We start from the raw sequence: 22,585 nt of genomic DNA, 5'->3' as shown, positions 1-22,585 counted from the left end.
CTTGGTACCCAAGTTCTTTGGGTCCTTTATTTATTAGTATTAGAAGAAACAAGATTTTAGGTACCCATATGACCCTAATAGTCATTGTATGTTTTCTTCTAATAGGACAAGCATGATAATTATGATATTTTCTATTACAAAAATTGCAAATAGCATGTGGCATATATGAAGAACTTGAATAATTATAATAGTATCCTTTTTTGACAAAATTATTTTTATGAAAATAATTTTGAATATTGGAATTTGATGTAGAAGGAATATCAAAGAAATTTTTATAAGGTTTGTATTTTTGTTTTGGCATATATCCCAAGCCTGCCTTGTCAAAAACACATCTTTGACTACCAAGAAGTTTTTCAAAATTTCTTTTTTCATTCGTAAAGTTTTCAACAATATTTTCTAAATCAGTTTTTTTTCTTCTTCAACTCAAGATTTTCATCTTTCAAAACGATATTTTCTTTTCTTAAAATATCAATTTCATTTGTTAAAGAAGAATTTTTCTTTTTCAAAGCAGTATACTTGATACCCAATTTTTCAAGTTCCTCATATACCTCTTCTAAAATATTTTGCAATTTTTCATATGAAGGATCTTCAATATTATCAATATTTGTTACCTCAATATCATCTTTAACCATAAGACAAGGATTTGCTGATTTTCCATTACTTACTTCACTATCTGAACTACTTGAATCATCATCCCATGTAACTTTCATTGCTTTTCTTGCCCTTGTTTCAATCTTTCTTTAGCAGAGGACAATTTGGCTTGATATGACCAGGCTTATTGCATTTATAACTAATTAAAGTGTCATTTTTACCTGAATCTTTCTTGGAAAACTTTTTGAACGATTTGCTCGGAGGAGTTTTATTTTTCTTCAAGAACTTCTGAATTCTTCTTGTTATCATTGTAACTTCTTCATCCTTGTCGTCATTTTTCTCATCTTCATCACTTTCACTTTCATGAGGAATAGCTTTAAGTGCTAAGCTCTTCTTTGGCTTTCTTTCTTCTTCTCCTCTTTTCAATGTGTACTCATGGATGATAAGTGACCCAATGAGTTCATTGACTTCGAGCTTCTTGAGGTCTCTAACTTCAAGAATCGCTGTAACTTTTGATTCCCAACGTTTTGGTAAAGAGTTGAGAATTTTTCTTACTATCTCCACCTTGGAATAAATTTTGCCAAGAGCTATCAAGCTGTTTATGATGTTAGTAAAACGAGTGTGCATATTAGAAATAGATTCATCATCATTCATCTTAAATATTTCATATTTATGAGTAAGAATATAAATTTTTGATTCCTTGACTTGCGAAGTTCCTTCATAAGTAACTTCCAAGTTATCCCAAATTTCCTTTGTCGTAGAGCAATTCATTATTCTATTAAACTCATTTCCATTAAGAGCATTATATAATAAATTTATAGCAGTTAAATTTAAAGTATAAAATCTATCTTCTTCACGATCAAACTCTTCTTCTTCCTTTTTGACCTTTACTCTATTAACCATTTTTGTTGGAATATAAGGTCCATTTACAATACATTTCCAGATTTCTCGACCTTGAACCTGAAGGAATATTCTCATTCTAACTTTCCAGAATCAGTAATTGTCTCCACAAAAGAGTGGAGGCCGACTGCTAGATTGACCTTCACCAAATGAAGCTGCAATGTTAGCCATAAGATCTTAACTCAAAGATAGTTAATCTTATAACATAGCTCTTAGCTCTGATACCAATTATTACCCGGATAACTAACACAAGAGGGGGGGTGAATTGAGTTGTATTAAAAAAATAACAATTATAAATGAAATATAAACAAAATACGAAATAGCAATAAATATAAAGAGTAAGAGTAAGAGAGAAGCAAACTTAGTATGTTAATGAGGTTTGCCTCCACTGCCTACGTCCTCGCCTCAAGCTACCCCTCGAGGATCCCCAAATTTACTATTCAACCTCCTTCAGGTGGAGATAGAAACCTATTACAACCTTGAAAACACCGCTACAAAGGATCCGTGTAGAATACCCTCTACACTTGCAATCACCTTACACGTGGTGATTCGACTATTCCCTGTGTAGAACACTTTCTACTTGCACAAGGGTTATACACACACTTTTACTGATACAAGAGCTTATAGTGGGTAAGTTATCAGAAAATACTCCTCAATGAGTGAAATAAGAACAATACAGCGCAAACTATATCTCTCAAAATGAAAAAGGGTAAAGGCTCAATGTTTAGAGAGAAGAGAATGAAAGCTTTGAATGAATGTTGTATGCTCTTGGTGTTGTGAATGTAAAACTCTCAAATGATCTATTTATAGGCATATGAAACTTCATATTCAAATTTAAAAAGATTCACATGTCAAAGACAACATCATTCACTTTTTCAAAAAATTCAAATAAAAGGTTCTTCCTTTTCAATTGTCAAAGACAACATCATTCATTTTTCAAAAATTTCAAACTTAATCTTTTACTTTTGGCATATGACAAAAGTAGCACACTTTTCTTTTCAAAAAATTCAAACCTAATCTTTTTACTTTTTGCATATGACAAAAGGAGCACACTTTACTTTTCAAAAATTTCAAACAAAAACATCTACCTTTTGCATATGTGAAAGATGAGAATCAATCATCTTTCAAAATTTTCAAATTTAATTTTCAAAATATTCATGCACATGTGGAAAATGTATTTTAATGCTTTATGATAAAATATTAATTTTGAGCCTTAATTCTAATTTTGAATTTTTAAGCTATTTACAACATTACTCTATGACTTTAATGTAAACTTGTTCCCTTCTTGCTCATACTTGTTTCCTTGATGTGCTTGACTCCATTGTGTAGACAACTTGAGTTTGAGACTCTTTTGTTTTTTGAATTCATTTATTATCATCAAAATCCATGTGTAGATATATAATTACAAGAAACTTGAAACCTTGAGTTCAACAGTTATCATTTCTTGGCAAAGACCATCTATTTCCATTATAGGGGCTGCCATGTGCATCCTGCCAACTTCTGCTCCCTGGATTGCTGGCCCCCTCCACCCCGTTAAGCCATGTGGGCACCATTGGTATGTCCCAAGGGGTCCAAATCATGCCCAAGATGGCTGATGCTCCCCGAGCCGTTGGCCCCCCACTTGTTTCCCAGGCCATGCAATCTGCATCCTTGTCAGGCATCATGGGGTGGACTGAGATCCTCACTCGGGGAGAGGAAGGGCTTGAGCTGCAGTTCTACTGGGCCATTTTGGAGCCTACCCCCTGGGATTCCTGTGTTATTGTGCCGCTACTAGAGATTGACCTAGAGACGATTCCCTCCCTGGGGGCCAACAAGCAGATTAAGGACAGCGTGGGGTCCTTGCTACAAGGGAACATGCACATGTGGCTGAGGGTGAGTTTGTTGGCCTTTCCTTCATCATTGATCTCAATGAGGATAGGGTCTCCATCCCAAAGTCTCCCTTTGATTATTACCCCCAAGCACAAAATCACCATGATGGAAGCACCCTTGGAGGTGGCCCCCTTGACTGAGATTGGGGCCTCAGACTTTCTTTTTGTGGGAGGGAAGCATGCTCAGCACTGTAGTCGATGACTAAGGAGGTGGTCCCCAAGGTTGGCGAGGTACATACAGCGGTGCTCGAGATGGAGGCCGTGGTGGTGGGACTGGAGGTCAATGAGGTTCCTATGGTTTTGCCCCAAAATGGAGGCTGTGGCATTGGCATCGAAGGGCAATGAGGTTCCTATTGTTCCACATGAGATGGAGGTTGTGGTGGAGGCACTAGAGGCCAGTACGGTGCTCATGACCTTGCTCGAGATGGAGGTTGAGGGGTGAGTCGGAGTGTCAAGGTTTAGGGACATGGAACCGTTAGGTTGCGAGGACTTGGAGAGCTTGTCCGGGCAGGTACCAACCTACAGCACTGTCAATGAGTGGGAGATTCTTAAGGAGCCTGCAACTGTAGGGGACGCAGAGGATGTCATGGTCCTGTTAGAGGGCTTTGACATTAGCAGCTCCGGGGTCTCGTTTGGTCCCCTCCTAAAGGGTCGAGTGACTCCCCTACTCAAGTAGCCTTCTCTCCATCCTAGCAGTTAGGGCGTGTGGGTTCGTCCCATGAGGTTGGTAGGAGCGAGGCTTTGAGGCTGAGCTTGGATTCGAAAGGGCTCGTGTCAAGTCCATCCAGAAGATGGTCAACAAGCTTAAGGCCTTCTTCTCCAAGGTAGGTTTTGGCGTGCTCTTTCTCTTTCCTTCTCTCACTGCTTTTTCTTCTCTTTCTTCTTCTTCTTGTCTTTTTTCTTTTTCTTTTTTTTTCCCTTTTCTTTTTAACTTGGCTTGTTTCTCTAACAGAAGGTGGAGCAGCTGGTAAATCTTGTTGTGGACGACCGAGGAGCACTAGAAGAGGATGTAACGCTCCAATCTCGGAGGTCCGAAGAGTTAGCTCTTGTAACCTGATAAACAACCTCAATAATACTGATATACTCTCCAAATTCAAATACATACATTCTAAGACTTCAAATTCAACATAAATACCTCTAATTTAATTAACTGCACATAACAATCCATCAACTTCTCAATAGAATAATGCAAATAAAATAGATCAACTTCTCCATATGTCTCAAATTAACATAATAAAATGAAATAGGATTTACAAAAGTCTTCATAATAATAATCTAATCATGCTGAAATCAAACTAATTAATAAATAAATCTAGCAACAGCACTAGTACCCCGAAGTATGCAACCCTATTCTTTGCTATCAATGCCACATACTGAATTAATGGTCCTTAGCTTTATCATCAAAGTCATTTGAAAAATGTTATAGAGATAAGGAGGTGAGTTTTCAACAACTCAATAAGTAAAGAAACTATACTAGTATGTAAACATGAGCATTTACAGAGTTCGAAATGCATAACAAAACATTTACTTTCAAAATGCAAAATAAGAACAATTACTTTCAGAATGCAGAAATAAAACATATTACAAAATATCAACGTGAAGTTTTTAGAAAACTTTCTTATTCCAAAAATCCTTTGGCATATTAAAATTTGAGACATCATCTTCATATCATATCGGAGCTTTACATCGGGATATATACCATGTTTAACCCACGTGGTAGGATTATAAACAACTTTATACCCATGGTTGGCATATACCATGTTTAACCTCCATGGTAGAGTTATAAACCACCATTATACCCGTGGCTGGGCCATATACCATGTTTAACCCTTACGATAGGGTTATAAACCACCATTATACCCGTAGCGGGACTATATGCCACTACTATACCCATGCCAAGGCCTTAACAAAAGTAGAACTAAAATACCATTAGAACTAGATAATATTCAGATACAGAATCAGAAATTCATACCAAGATTTTCATACGCCAAATCATATCAAAACAGAGTACTGAATAGATTCAGATCATTTCACATATTCAAAAATAGACTCAGAACATTTTTGCATTACACGCACAAATTTTCATAAATTTCATATTCACTCTTTTGCATAGTTCAGAAACATAATGTAAAAAATAAGCTTATGTCTACTCCAGTCATGACAAAAATACTTTCTCTTTATATAGATTTCATGAATACGGAGAACACATAGTTGAGGTTATTTTCAAGTTTCTTTTCAAAGCAATCATGTATATTTTCAAAATCAACCTCGTTTCATTTTCTTTTTATGCAAAGTCTAGTATAGGAACTCCGCTTACCTCAACTTTTTGTAGCATGTTATCTTAGTCTCCAACCTCAGAAGGTTTGGGGGTAGAGATGAGAATTTTGAGTTGAGATGAAAATTTAAAATATTATTTTTAAGTATTATTATTGTTTTCGAATTTGAAAATGTTGAATTGTATATTATATTTTATGTGAAAATTTAAAAAAATTGTAATGATGAGATGAAAATTTTGAGTTAAGATGAGAATTTTGGGATGAAACATGTTTACCAAACCTGCCCCGTATCACAACCAATTAATAACCCAACAAGTACGCCACTAGCTTATTTAATAAAACTCAAACCAACCCTTTTTAACCTAAAATTCAACATAAGATCCACTTGAATAGCCACCTCTTCAAACCATAGAACTTTAAAATAATTCGCTCCACAATATTACAACAATAGTCATGAAGTAACTCAAACAGTCAACAATTCCTCCTAACCAACAACTTCCATTGTTTATACCACACCCATAGCAACTCCTGACAACCATTTTGAACTCAACAAATCAGTATACACTCCAATACAGTCAACTAAATAACTAAGTAGAACCACAAATAGCCACATAACTTCATGCACTGACAAATACCCATAACTAAAATTCATTAAAATAATCCACGGAATAATGTCGACAATGAATCTACAATTCTGAGTATCTCACCTAAGCTCATGTTTGTGGCTTGTGAAATTGAAAACCGGAATGAAGCTGTTTTGGGGAGTTAGCGATAACCTGAAATACAAAATGGTGACGTTAAAAAATACACTCGAGCATTAGTAATGTAAGTCCATGCTTGATCTTGAAGTAAGACATTACTTATGTCGGTGAGGGAATTTCACAGTAGTACAAGGATGATAGCACTGCACAAAACTCTCAATTATTTGTGATCTCTCACGGCTTGCAATGGGGAGAGTAAAGCTGAAAAATTAAGTTCTAACATAAAAAAATAAAATTCTTAGATGAAGGGATGAATCTAGTGGAAAGAGGGAGAAGTGGACTTAATAGTAGGGGAGATTCAACTTGAGGGCAAGTAACCCACTGTGATATTACAATCCAAAAAGGAACGACTATGCTCTGCATTAAAAGTCTTGGGTGGGAAATTGTGGGTCAGGTGAAATTAAGAGTAGAAGAGGACACGAAAGGGGGTCTATGTGCTTGAGTGGAAATTGGTGAGAAGCAAATCTGAGTGTGAGAATTTGAGTGTGTAAATCCAGAAATAGAGAGTGAGTGGGAAGGCTTACCAATGATGGAGACGATTTATAGCAAGGGTTCAGCACTGCTTGGCAAACACCAGATGAGAAAACTCCAAAACTTGAAGGAGTTTGTAGGGGCGAGAGAGAGGAAATGAGAGTGGTCTATTGGGGGAGACTAGGCATGAGAAATAATAAAGGAAAACTGCAGCGACATGGGGGAGAAAAAAGCAAAATAAATTGATAGGGGAGAGAGAAGGAATCAGGGGAGGGAAAACTGAAAAGAAAAGGGGAAGAACTTACCTTCAAGGGCTAGGTTTTCTTTTGGCTCTGGGCTTGGGCCCGGGTATTACAGAGGAAGCCCGAGACTTCGTTCTTTGGCTAACTTGGTTAGGTGGCATGCCAAGTGGGTAAGTAAGGAGAAGGAGGAGTTGGAGGAGGTCCTCATCACGGTAGACTTTAGCCGCCAACGATGGTAGAAGAGGATTGTTTGGCTCTATCATTTGAAGGCCAAAGTTAAGTCTGACTGTGCCAAGTCATGGGAGGAGGTCTACCAGTATTGCCTCATGGCCAGACTCTATAAGAAGGCACTGGACAACTTGCAGGGCTTGCTAGATTGCCGAAATCTAGCTTTTATACAAGGTATTGGGGGAACAATCTGTACCCTATGTTAGGGCCAGCGTCATGCTCATAGTTATCAAGTTGCGGTCTTTAATGGGACATGATTTCTAAGGTGGACCATTAACGCGACATGGTTGCTCAGGTGGTGTCTCGCGCGGGAACCGATTAGTGCAATCACTTCTCATCCCCATCGTTAGGGAATAGAGGGTTGTCCATAATCTCCGTTCACTTGCTAGTTTAGATCTTTAAATGTTAGGTGTCATAGGAGGGTGTTAGGTTGACATGTCCTATCCCCCACCCCTCCCCCCCACCCCCCTAAAAAAAAAATCCTGGAACTTGTTTCCTACGTGAGAATATTTCCTTTCCCCTAGTATATCCCATGGGCCAGATTTTGTTGGCATTTCTTGGGCCTATAGAAGCGATTCAGGTCGAGATGGGTTTCAGCTTCTTACCTAGCCCCAAGCTAGAGGTGGGGATGAGAATATATCCTCCACATTCATTTTTTAAAATAATATTTTTTTAAGGAAAGTAAACAAGTTTATAATTAAAAACTAATTTTGAATTTTTTAAATTAATTAAACAAAACATAACAACCAGCCCATAGTGGCTGTACTAGCTAGGTTCTTGACACCACGGAATGGCTGAGTTTGGGGGAGGGATTTATCTTCCTTATGGTTGGCAGCCACACACATGGGACGAGAACGCAACAATTTCTTTAATATAATTTGAAAAAAATATATTTACTAACATGTCAATTAGGGAACAGGTGGCCTAAGATCTCTAGTTTTATATTAATGTCCAAAGAAGAATTCTATTCATCATTCCTGCACCACACACGACACATAATTATAATTATTTTTATTTTTATTTTTTCCTTACCAAATGTGTAATGTATGGATGATGAGTAGAAAAATTTCCTAAGTTTAACAAGAATAAAAAAAGAAAAGAAAAGAAAAGAAAAATCAAGTTTGGTCAAGGGATGATGAGTAGAAGGGTTTTCTTGTACAAAATATACACCATTGTGTCCAGGGCCAATGTTTCCACCATTGGAAAGGCAAAAAAACAAAAGCAAAAGGAAAATGCTAGATTCTCCCTCAAACGTGGTTTTGAGTTTGCCCTCTTCACGTCTGTGGAGAATAATTCACTCTTTTGTCCTTTTTCTTAAAGACTAATGTGACGTTGCAATGCCATGAAGGGCAAACTTAGATAACACATTTTGGGGTAAACTAGCACCAGGTCTACTCTTCCATTAGGCAACTTAGGCACTTGCCTAAGAACCCTAGTGGAAGAAGTCCCCCCAAAAAAAAATATTCAAGTAGAATTTTCTAAAAGGAAAAAAAAAAAAAAAATTACCCAATTCAGAAAAACAAATAATAATAATTAACTCAATGAGTCCTTAAAAAAAATTAACTCAATGAGAGAACATCACAACTATCAAATAGATATTATGTTATTATTAGTTTTAAAAGTATATTTATATAATAATTATTTTGTGTACTCGGCTTCTAAGAATACATATATTTTTTAGCATTATTAGCTTAATATATAATGTAGAAATTATAAATAGCAAAATATAATTTGTGGGTTTTCATAAAAGGTTTTGGTATAATCAGTTGATGAGGCAAGGGCCCACTTTTTCCGAAACATGTAGCTACATGCATGTCAGTGAAGAGTACCCTGATAATGTCGACAGTTTACACGCGACAAATTTTCCAAATTGGTTCAAGTTAGATGTATGTATTTTACTGTTACATACCTGATTCACACCTTGTGGTTTTACAGCTTTACAACAAATAAGTGTTTTGGTTAATGCAACTGTGACAGATTCAAAATCTAAGTGTTAACAATCTTGGTTATGTTTCGGATGATCTATATGCACTTGCATGTGGTCATGACCCTTGGGTAGCATCCTATTCTGGTTGCATCATGAATGGCATACGATTTCACACGAGGCAACGTGAAGCACATCGTAGGACCCAAAATTCAGGTGTCTTGGTTATTAGTGAACTAGATGCTCAAAGTGTTGACTTCTATGGTGTTCTAACATACATCTTAGAAGTTCGCTACATGGGATGGCGCCGTGTGTGCTTATTCAAATGTGACTGGTTCAACATCTCTGATTCCAGACGAGGGATACGTGTGGGCGATCATCTTACTAGTGTGAATATGTCTCTGACATTTTATAAGGATTAGCCATTTGTTTTGGCGTGCCAAGCTTCAGAGGTGTTTTACTTAAAAAATCGTATGATCCCTGGTAATTGGTATGCAGTACAAAAGGTTGTCAATAGAAATGTGTATGATCTTCCCCTTAGAAATTTGATTGAAGAAGATGCTTACGATGCTAGCGACATGAAGGCATACCAAGAGAATGATTCTTTTGAAGAATACATATCAGTCCATGCTGATGACAATGGGCTATTTAACCCCATGCACAGGCTTGATGTCGAGCCCACTCAGATTGATGCATCGTTAGTAATGGAAGCTGAAAATCACAACCTTGATGTCAGAATGTTTATCAACGACGATAGCAGTGAATCTAGTTCCCCTTACACCACCGAACACGAGGGAAGCACGGAAGAAGATAGTCTCTCAACGGACGAAGAAGCGAACTAGATGTTCATTTTTTCTCAAAGATAATGTTGAGCTTTAGCTGAATGTACAAGTTTTTCTCAAAGATAATGATGGGCCCCAAGGAGGACCAAGTCTTAAGAATCAATTACAAAATTAAGAGCTATGAAGATTAAGGGAGCAATGCAAGAATTGGTATAATCCAATTGGGATGAAGCTAGTAAGAGCCCAACACTCATGATGAGCTTGAAAGAATGAGAACCAGTTTTGATCCACTTGATCCAAACTATGGAAGACACGACTTGGGCTTATTGTTATTACAGGGTTTGGACTTATTTATTTCATTAAAAGAGCTTATCTTATTAGTTTAAAATAAGTGGGCTTGAGGATGTCAACCCACACATATATCTTATTTCTAATGAACTAGGTTTTTGGGTAGGCCTTGTATTTTGGCCAAGGGAAAATTTGGAAAGTTATTAATTAAAATGAACTAGGGTTTTAGAAGTACTGTAGCCCGGGCACTGTTCACGCTACAGTACCCGCAGCTCACTTAGGGTTTTGGGGATTGTTATTTAAACCACTTGTAGCCTCATTTGAGAAGGTTAGACAATATTGAATTTTCATTGTGAGTGAGTTGTCTCCTCTTGTTCTTGATTGAACTCTTGAACTTATCCAAGGTAAATCACAACTTTTGTGGCATTCCTCCTTGTAATTCAGGTTCTTGAGAGGGATTTCAACAGGTCTAGATTTTAATATAATCTAGGTTCTTGAAACGAGATCTCTTTGGGTCTAGATTCCTCCATCCAATAGACTTGAGTTTGGTGTTCTTAGGTGGGTTTTCAAATTGATTGTGGGTTCAAGGGATTGGGTAAGAATATGAGCTTTCTCTCCTGGATCCTTATGCAGCCACCTCAACTCGACGAGCATCATTGGCATCATCTCCAGTTAGAAGACCAGGGGACCAACCTCCGAACTTAGTTGCATCTAACCGTGCTCCCCCCTCAGCCGACACCCCTAAGTTGACCATCGAATGGTCGCTTGAGCCTTCAGGTCACCGTTGACTACACGATCGACCTCCTTTTGGATGTTATAGTTAGTGGTGGTCACCCCTTAAGCGGCTAGGTCCAAGCTCCCCAACAATTCAAGAATCTTCGTGCCAATGTTAGTGGCCTCATTGCTTCATTCCCAAGCCGTGGGCAGGGGCACCCTGACGGGCGTGCCTGTAACATCTACCTCATCCACATGGACATGACCTTCCATGGCCGAGAGGGCAGTCAAGCCAAGTGTAACCTCCAAACCAACACTAGGAGGGCGCCTACCTTTGTCGGCGTGTCTAGGACCTTCTTGTAGTAAAGCAGCAAGCTCCCCAACTCTCGGGATTGAGCTATGATCCACAGGACCTTGCGAATGGTCTGCATGACCCTTAAAGGACTCCAGCCAGAGGCCAGACACACCGAAAAACTTGGGAGTCCAGTCCTTTACTTTGCGATACTTCATCTCCATGAAGAACAAGGGCTACTTGGCTCTAAAGCTGCAACGGTAACTGTGGATATCCCATACATTATGGGTTAGAAGGAACTTGCGACCAGTGAGATTGGTGCGGCTGGGATGCAAACTCTATAGGGCATAGAGCCAAAGAACATAATAGTTGGTTAGGTGTCTCCATGTGTTGGGGTGAAGTTGGGAGGGCGCAAGGCCAAGAAGATCTAGCACCTCACAGATTGGTTGGGAAAAAGGCAACCTCACGCCATTGGTGAGCATAGTAGGGAATAGAGATACCTTAGGAGAATGACCTTGGGCATCAACAGCCCTTCATTCGGGTTCGGAATCTCAAAGACTAGAGTGTCAAGAACCTAGTAAGCGTCAAGTATATTCTCCAACGTTTGACGATCGATGGTCGAGTGCTAGCCATTGGCGGCCAAAGGCAGACTAGTATAGCTACTTTTAGCAGGGGTCACAGACTGTGCAGCGTGAAAATGTACTATGAAACAACAAAGAAGAAGAACTAGCGTGAAGATGTACTATGAAGGGGGTAATAATTTATAAATTGAAGGAAGAGCAACCGTTTTGAAGAGGCATGTGGCTGGAAGATGAAAGGTTGCAGTTCGAATTCCAGGAAATGAGTACCATGAGGCGACGGGAAAGCAAAGAGCCATTTAATGCGATTGAAGGGACACCAACCGTCACCACCTTCGGGAAGCGCGCCTTCGAAGTTTAGAGTCTAGCCATCATTCGAGAGGTATCAATGAGTCTTTCTTGGACATAAAGTTGGTACCCTCTGCCATTAGCCATAATAGGAGTAGGCACTATATTGAATTCCCATCGGCCTTACCCCAAGGAAATTAGTTGGGTAACTGTATGGAGATTTTCCCCATCTACCCTTGGGCCCAAGATGGGGCAACCAGGTAGGCAAGAAGTAGGGCCCAAGGCTCAACAGAATGAACTCCCATCAGACTGACCCACAGGCAATACCCGGGAGGGATGAGCCGGCCAAGCAGCACCCCAGGTGCAGCCTAGCCTTCAAGTGCCTATCTGCATGGGTGAATTCTCCCATCTTTGACACTACTTCATCAATGCGCCATGAGAGAAGCCAATAGGGCCACATCAGATGAGGAACCACCCCCCCCCCCCCCCCCCCGGGACACCAGTATAGATAGTCACCCCCAAGTACGAGGCAATCTCTTTGACTCTCTAGGTCTTTACCTTAAAGAACCCTTACTAATTTTGGCATTGAAGGTTACTAGGCCCTCAGGCCGCCCTCCTCAAGTCTCATATTCTCTAAGTTTTACAAGCCTAAACACTAAAGATCCAAGTCCCTGGAACCTGGTTTAAAGGTATATGAAAGACGATGTTAACATTTGGTGCGTTATATTTTTTAAAACAACCATTTCCATGTCGATTTCATAATAATTGGAAAGCAAAGCGAAACATAATAAAGCAGAATTAACAGTAGAAGTTTTATTTTATTTGAAGATACAAAGTGCGGCTAATTTTATCGTAATTTTCCACGGAGGCACGGCCATTACGGCATTACCCAGGTTCTTTTTGCCCCCAAATTACATAGCAAAAGCGTTCAACATCTCCACAAACTTACATTTTTACCAATGAGCCAATAGCTCATTTAAAAAAAAAAAAAAAAAAGTAAGGATAAACATCTTATACGTTATTATTTAAGAAATCAAATTTGCCATCGTGATCCCACAATTATTTTAAAAATATTTAATTAAACATGGAACACACTTCAAAGAAACTAAGGAGGGCAGTTGCGGTTGTAATTGCCCCTACCCCTGCAATCTGGTCTGGGTATCAGATTCTTTTGGCCAAGGCAGCTACCGTACCGGGGCCTCCCACACTTGTTAACTACACTCTTTTCAGAGTTTAAAGATTTTATAGCGAAACCCCCTCCTTGCCCGAGCATTCTGCTTACTTCGGAGTCAAACAAGAGCTCTGGTTCGCCCGTAGAAAAGGCGCAGTAAGTAAGGGATGTGCCATTGTCATGGGTCGAAGCAGATGCTCCACTAGGACGGGCGTGCAGCAAGATCGTCAGCGTCAACCCCAGAATAAGTGCTAGAAAGGAACCCAACTTTTGTCTCTGATCTCCGGCCCCCATCTTAGTGACTCCGTACCAGCTGTCGGAGGAGCGAGGTTTGTTGTCCGTGAAGCCTGGTAGTGAATGCTTGACTACCCTATGCATTGAGTACGATTTATAACCGTGGAATTATCCAACAAATCCGGCCGAGTCACGGTGAAATGACCAGAAAGCCCATTCGCGCAATAATGTGGGGCTGGTTTGAGTGTCGGCAGGTCCAAAGGCCAAAAGTAAATATAAATACTAAAATTTATTATATAAGAAGGAAAGGTCTTTGGCAAAGAATATGTAGAATTAGATAGATTTTTAGAGGTAGTCCCTTTTTTTAGAGGATAACTTCTAATTGGTACGTCCATTCAAGGGCTGAAATCAGCCACCAATGTGCTCCTACCACGTAGCTTATCCATTAAACCCAGCATGCATCCGCACCGAATTGAAACCAGATCTCTCTCCCACCCTCGTCTCTCTCACCAAAACTAGATCCCTCACCCTCGTCTCTCTCTCACCGAACCCAAATCAAATCGATATGGTGGCTATGGAGTGGAGTTCATATAAAGAAGTGCAGGTAAAAACTAGATGGTGTTAGATATTTTAATATGAATATTAATAAACGGATTTTCGATTTTATATGATCCACAATAATAAACAGTAATAAATAAATGCGTACCTTTATCATTAGTTTGATGAAAAATAAGATCTGGCTACGAGGGAAGGATCACCCTAACAACCTTACCTCACAAGTGTCTCACGATGGCAAAAGGTACTCTAATGTTGTAGGTGAGAACCCTTTAACCTCTCAGTGCTATTTATAGATTTCTGACCATCAAGAAATCTCAGAATTTGTATCTGACTATAATTAGAGATATAGAGTTTTAATTTTATCTCTAAGGAGTTTTCTTATCCCTTTATCACTCATCTTTTATCTGATAAGTTTGAACTATTTCAAACTCTATTAAGATGGGTGTGTGGGACATAGAGTTTAAATAAAACTCTTACATTCTCCCACTTGGCCCATACACTCATAAAATAATATTTTTCGTTTATGGGTTTATTACAGGAAATTAACCATACTGCGCAAATTCATTTCCTGAAACTTTCATAGCTCAAAGTACATTACATGAGTTCTGTAATATTAATGTCAAATCAACTACTGATGCGAGTCATGGCGGTCTTTTGTTATATAATCAACAAATTCCCTTCCATGTACCACAACACTAATAATCAATTTTACATGATCTTTAATTGGGATAATTAACGCTAATAGCGTGATGCCTTGGGTTCCATTTCATGTCTGTTGCAACATTATCTTGTCATCTTTCTTCCAAACTATTCAATGTACAAATAAGTGGAAAGACAAGAAAACAGAAACAACCATAATAGATATCTTTCAATGTCCAGTAACAAAATACTTAGCATATTAATGATCGATATAACATGTTCACATTATGGGTATAAGCATTGAACCCATCTTTTCAACATGTTTTTACATTATACTCATTAACACACTATTGATATTGACATATTTGTTTCTGTACTTTCTCTTTAACACTTGGGTATTTAAAATTTCATTAAATACTCATCATTCGGAGAAAAATACTCTGAGGAATTCTTGCCATACATTCTTAGCGGCTTGGCCATAAGTCGACAATTTCAAGTTCTAAGATAAATTTCCTCAGTCAGATACTATAAACTGTGGCCTCAAAACATACCACAAACTCAGTCCCCATTACATATGAAGTAGTAAAAGATTTGCTTCATATTTTTCCATAAATAACTCTACTAGATAGCAAAATACATAACCATAACTGTATTTTCTATTATTAGAGTAATCACATAAAATAGGGTCTGAATATTCGGTTACCTTAAGAATATCAGTTCTTCTTAAGATAATAATATAATCTTTAATTTCTTGCAAATAACATTGTATTCTTTCCACAGCTTTTGGGTCAAGTATCATTGGGTTACTTTAGCAACTAAGGATGTTAACGATAAACCGATGTTTAGCTGTATACAAATTTGTGCAACCACTAAGTTCCTTATAACTATCTTATACAGAATTTTTTTTTAATGACCTAATCAATTCGAGAACACTGTAAATACTGAGCATGTCACATTTTATTCTTAAAGTATCCATTTACCAGTAATTTTTCACGCAAAATATTTCCAAACTTTATGCAGCTATACTGAGACAATCCTAACAGTCATCGTCTTGGTATTAAATGCAATCTCAATGTCTCATTCATAAATATCATTTAGAGACGTAACTTTAATGTCACATTACTAACGATGACTCATACTTGCCAAAAAGAAACATATACATATATGACCAAAATGCAAATATACTCCCACTGACTTATGGTTATATACATTAACAATAAATATTTTTCTTAAACCAAAACAGTATTGGTATTATCAAATTTCAGATACCAATTTTTTTTTTTTTTTGTTTTAAAAACTGTTACCTCTTCTAGGTAATCCTTGTTTTTTTCCTTTCTTGTAGACTTCAGACTTTTACTCTACAATTGTTTTCACATTCATTTGATGTAACTCTAGACTATAATGAGTTACTAATGTCATAGTGATCCTCAATGAGTTCTTTCAGATTTAATAGAAAAAACTCTAATCAATGCTCATTTCTGAATGAAATCCTTAAATACAAGTCTAACTTTATATTGTTCAACATTGCCTTTGAAATCAAGATTTTGTCTCCAAAACCCATTTCCATTCGACTTTTCATAGATTTCAGACAATTTAGACGAATTGCAGACTTTACATTGATCCATAGATTTCAACCACTCTTTTATGCATCAATCTTTTATAGAATCACTTATTTCTATAATTTGTGAAAATATATGTAAACTTTTATTTATTTCTATATCATATTCAAATTTTGAAGATACACCACATAATTTAACCAAATAGCAAATCAAGAAGATTGCATGAGGTTACCTGTTCTGATGTCTCTATGGCCAATTCTTCAATGGTGTTTCTCTGATGAGGTGAATGATCATTTGCTTATTGTTCCATATTATCATTGAGGTAATCAAAAAAGGAAACCACAAAATTTTCTAAAGGTATGAGAATGCACTTCACAATAATCACATCTCTAGTTTCCATACTCCCACTGATTTTGCCAATCATAAGAAATTTGATATTTCAATTTTCTAAAAATTCAAACCATAAGTAGAAACTATACAGCCTAGATCATTTGAATTTCCTTAAGTAATCAATAATAATAATGTACCCAATAACTATTATAAGATTCAACAATCTTTTATTTGGGTTATAAGTTATTACTTTAATTTGACTACCCATACATGAATATGCCTTAAAACAATTCATAACTAAAAATAAATCATTAAGGCTAAAAACACAATATAGGTTCTAAACCATTATAGCCCAACTCTTAATATTTTTCATGACACCATTTCAATCCAATTCAATGGCCAATCATTTCTATCTAACTGCAATTCCTCCCCATGAGAAGTACTACAAGAATTACTAATGGCTTGAGACTTCTCATGTAGTAGATAGATACATTCATATCATGAAAATCATCTATAAAAGTAATGAAATACTTATATCAAATATTATAGGGAAAAAGATTTACATACGTCTATATGCATTATCTTAAGAAAATCTCCATTTCTTGTGGCCTCTTTTATTGATATGTTTGATTTATTTTCCTTTTATACAAATCAACACACATCCTGAGATTAGAAAACCTAAATGTGGAAAATATTTTATTTACTAATCTCTCTAACTTTTCTTGAAGATATTCTCCAAACTTATATACTACAAATTATGTTTCAAATTCTATGCCAAAAACTGTAAAAGTTTTTCATAAATCATTTTTCTTTTGGTTCCAGTACATACCTCATGAGTGAGAAAAAGAAAAAGAAATATTATTATGAAGGCATAATAAATACAACTTTATTGGAAAGAAAAAAAAAATGGAACTGGCATATTGAAACAAATTGAATTTAAACATTTGTACTTAAGTTTAATCTAAAAGGAATGCATAAACATGTATAAGATCTGATTCGAAACTTATTTAGTTTACCCATCCCTTCGAATCATGTCTTATGCTTAGAGCACTTAAACTTTCATGTGTCACTATTTCTTTCAAATTTCAATTGACACAATTCTTATATTTTTATCATAATTATTTCCTCCATTTCCCAAAAGATACAAATGATTTTTCATACAAATTAGCAAAATAAATTTGTATCTAGCTAACAACTATGCTACTAACTTGTTCATATCTCATTATTTTAATGAAATAATAATGCCTTTAAAGTAAACAATTATGTACATTTGATATGCTCTTAGTGTAAATTTGATATGCTCATCTTTCTCTATATTAGAGTCCATTCTATACATGAAACTTGTAATGATATTCATATACTTACTGCAAGAAAAGCTTTTAATCACTTTAATACTTTGAGTTCGACACTCATAAACAATAACAGAATTTAAACCATTATGGAAGAACTAGTAGTGTCATTGAAATCCCTCATTTTAGAAGTGGATCCCAATGCACAAAATGTTATCTCCAGTTTTAATTTCAGAATTTAAACCATGCATTATCAAGAATTTAAACTATTATGAATGAACTAATAGTGTCATTGAGGTCATTCCTTTGGGAATGAGCCTCAACACATAAAGCGTTCCCTTCAATATGAAATTCTATGGATGAACTAGCTGTATCATCAGAATTCTCCTTTGGGAGTCAACTCTAACATACAAAGTGTTCCCTCCAATATTAAATTCTGTGGATGAACTAGTTGTATCGTTAGAATTTACTCCCATAATTCTCCTTTGGGAGTAAATTCTGAGATACAAAGTGTTCCCTCCAACCTTTCTTTAATGGATGAACTAGTAGTGTTATCAAAACCCTCCTTTGGGAGTAGATCTTGACACACAAAATTATTCACTCCATAATATCCATCTTACTATGGAATTTAATGATTTTTCACTAAAATTTAAGAAAGTCTTGTACCTTTGGGCAACCAATCTTTTCTTTAATTTTAATGTGAATCATTTGCTCCATATTGGATAATATAAATATATATATGTGGCATGATAATAAGAACCAAAATAAACAATTCATACATGTAAAAATAACATGCATATGAATTTAATAATTTCCATACATGTAGATAACAATAATAACATATATATAGGATTTAATAAAATTTTCATACATTTACATAATAAAATGTATTTAGTAAAATTTCAGATACTATTTTGTTTTAATAAATAAATAAAATACAAATATTTTAATCTGACCGGTCCGGTTCTGAACCGGACCGGTTCAGCAAATCGGTTTGGGACCCGGTTTATGGTCAACTGAAAGAGTTGACCTGGCCCGGGCCTAGTGTTCAGGCCCGATCCCATTCTCTCTCTTTTTTTTCTTTTTTTTTTTTGGTTCTTTTATTGAGCTGGGCCGTAGCCCACTTAACCCATTTGTTTTGCTCTTTCTTTCTTACTGGGCCAGTGCTCACAGCCCGGCCCAACAGCCCTTTTTTCATCTTAATTTGGGCCAGAGCCCATGACCCGGCCCATAAGCCCTTCCTTATGAGCTGAAAGGAAAGGAAACCCTAGTTTCCTTTTCTTCAACCTCCAACCGCCGCTCATCAAGCCTCAACAGCAACTTCCAGCTCAACTACAGGCGTCGCCAACAAGGAGAGGCCGGCAAGGTTTTTCCGTCCACCTCCTACCGTCAACCTCCAGGTCATGTTGTTCCCCTATATATATATAAATATATATATATATATTCTTAGGGAACTGCCGTGGCAGTGGGCTTTAGAGCCCTCTGCCGCCGTTATAGAAACTCCGACGAGGAGGTTGTCAGCCTCCTCGAGACGCTGACATCCCTTCAGCTAATGGGAGCTTGAACAGGTAGGGGCGGCACCCATTCGGGAATTTTCAGCCCCACTGTGCCGCCCAGCCACCTCCTTTACACCGTTGAATGTAGAACCACCGGCCACCATACACGGTGCTCTGCCACACACCCAGCAGCTGCCCCTACAGCTCACTGTTACAAGGCTCTTTTCTCCAACACAGAACCTCTAAACTTCCATATAACGCAGCCTCGGTGACTCATGGTTTCTCAATTCACAATATTGTTAAACAATACACAGGAAAGTAAAATAAAACCCAATCAAGGAGTTGGAATCGTGAACAACTATGAGAGTTTTTCTCTCTCCCCAGCACAGGCACAACACGGCAAAAGCAGAAATAAGAACACCGAAATGCATGTGCTTATTTTCATTGTTTGGGTCTTTCACAGAATAGATGTAAAAGAAAAAATACCATCATTAAAAAAAAATCTCTCAGATCGTAAAACCAAAAGTTTTTAGTCTTTCGTAACACAGTAAAATCACAATATACTAAAGCATATATTTACTGCATATTTTATTGAGATCATAAAATATCTACAACCTAAAGCTCTGATACCACATGTTAGGTATTTTAACATGAATATTAATAAAGGGATCTTCGATTTTATATGATCCACAATAATAAACAGTAATAAATAAATGCGTACCTTTATCATTAGTTTGATGAAGAATTAGATCTAGCTACGAGGGAAGGATCACCTTAACAACCTTACCTCACAAGTGTCTCACGATGGCAAAAGGCACTCTAATATTGTAGGTGAGAACCCTTTAACCCCTCAGTGCTATTTATAGATTTGTGACCATCAAGAAATCTCAGAGTTTGTATCTGACTATAATTAGAGATATAGAGTTTTAATCTTATCTCTAAGGAGTTTTCTTATCCCTTTATCACTCATCTTTTATCTGATAAGTTTGAACTATTTCAAACTCTATTAAGATGGGTGTGTGGGACATAGAGTTTAAATAAAACTCTTACAAATGGTTCCAAGACCCTTTGGATCCTTTGCCTTCCTACTATGGCATCAACCAAATAAAGAAGATGATTTGATCGTTTAGAATAAATTTCTAACAATGTTTATTCCAATTTTTTATTTTTCTTTTCAAGTTCCTCCCACCAACGTATATGGAGAATCGCGGGTGTGTAGGAATGTGTGTGAATACGTACAAGATTCCTACTCAAGATTTCTTCACCAATGAATTTGGGCTTCCATTAACCATGATTCCAAGTATGTCTCTCACTCTCATTACCCTGTTTTTATCTTGCATTACCTTGTTTTATCTTGGCCTAAAACCTTTGATCCAAGGATGATATTGTTCTGTCGTGCAAAAAACTAAATTTTGCTCTGATTTCAAAATTAAAAACTACATTCTACATGTTGCATGAAACTTGAAGTCTGTAGATTCGTAATGGATCATCTTGTCTGTGTTCATCCTCATATTTTGAAGATATGATTTGTGATATGGTGTATGGCCACGTCCTGCCCCCTTTTGAAGAAGATCTAGTGTCCAAACAACCTTGTTTTTAAGATGATTGTAAGTTTATAGAATTTCCATCACAATTAGCAGACATTTATATGTTTTCTAACCATCACATCATTTTCAATCTCTATGGAAAATCCCAACTTTTTTTTGTCATAAACTATAGACTTGAGAAGAGATAGATATTCCACCTCCCTTCACTCTCATTTCTCTCTCACTGAATTGTGATAAGATTAATGTGGTGGTTGTGGGTGGCATTGGACTGTATGGTGGCTGGGGTGGGTGGGTGGCATTAGACACACGACTGCATGGTGGTTGTGGCTACTGCGTTGGATTGGTTGGTGTCAGATTGGGTGGCTGCGTTGGGCTGCCTGCCTTTGGAGTCAGAATGGCTATGGCTTGGGAATGGTTGGGTGACGATGTGAGATAGCAACGGGTAGCAAAAGAGAAGGTAATACATTAGGGTATTTTAGGTGCTCTGATGTAGTCTCATTGTGTTATCTTGTACATTGCTGATATGTTAATGTCTTATCATTGTTGATATGTCTTGTCATGTAGTTGGGCGAGAGTAGATAGATCTTCACTAAACTTGGCAACTATTGTGAATTTTCCTAGTGCGCACATGCAATACTTACCTCGGACCAACTCTAATCATGCTCAAATGATAATCTAGATGGAAAAGGTGATGGCTTGATATGGGTTCCCTTCTTTTAAATTCCAACAAATGTGGATTTCTCATAAATCTTTTTTTGACTGTGTAAAAAAGGCTTGGGAAGATGATGATATCAATGATAAGGGTTGTTTAGACTGGTTCGGAAGCTTAAAAAGACTAAGGGTTGTTTGAGTGCATGGAATAAAACATCCTTTGGGAGAACGGGCCTTAACATCAAATTACTAGAGGCTCGTATTGAAACTCTAGAGGAAGCCTTATAGCATGGGTACTTGATTGAGCTGAAATATTGTATATTTTAGCTATTTAAAACCAATGTATTTTAAATTCTTCGTGACATTATTATTGGTTTTAAATGGAAAAATAGTTAATAAGAATAAATATGAATTGTGATTTAAATTGATTAATAGCATGAGTTTATGCTTAATTTTATAACTTGAGATTAATTTGGATAATGTTTATTCATATGCATATTTTATTTTATTTTTTTCTTATTTCTATTTTTTTTAAGTCTAAAGAATACAAAAATTAAAAATGAGAAAAGAAAAAAAAAAGTGAAAAAGGCAAAGGTCATACGGATCGAAGGCTTGGTATGAGATAAATTTTGTGTGTGATCCATATGTTAAACTTTTTGAATAGATTGGAAGTCATTAACGCATGCATGACTCAAAACAATGAATTTTGGCTTGTAGGTCCTATAAACATGGCATGGAAATAGAGGATTATTTATATTGAATTGTTGACCATCTCTAGATTGAAGAGTGCCGTATGCACTTCACCCCACCACCTCTTCCGTTCACACTCCCACCTACTCAACCCAATAAGTCTTTCACTCTCATCAATCATTCCCCACCTCAGGTCCCTTTCTCCACTCAAATAAATC

The sequence above is a fragment of the Carya illinoinensis genome, chromosome 3, assembly GCF_018687715.1.
Source record: "Carya illinoinensis cultivar Pawnee chromosome 3, C.illinoinensisPawnee_v1, whole genome shotgun sequence".
Lineage (NCBI taxonomy): Eukaryota > Viridiplantae > Streptophyta > Magnoliopsida > Fagales > Juglandaceae > Carya > Carya illinoinensis.
This window is presented reverse-complemented; position numbering follows the sequence as displayed.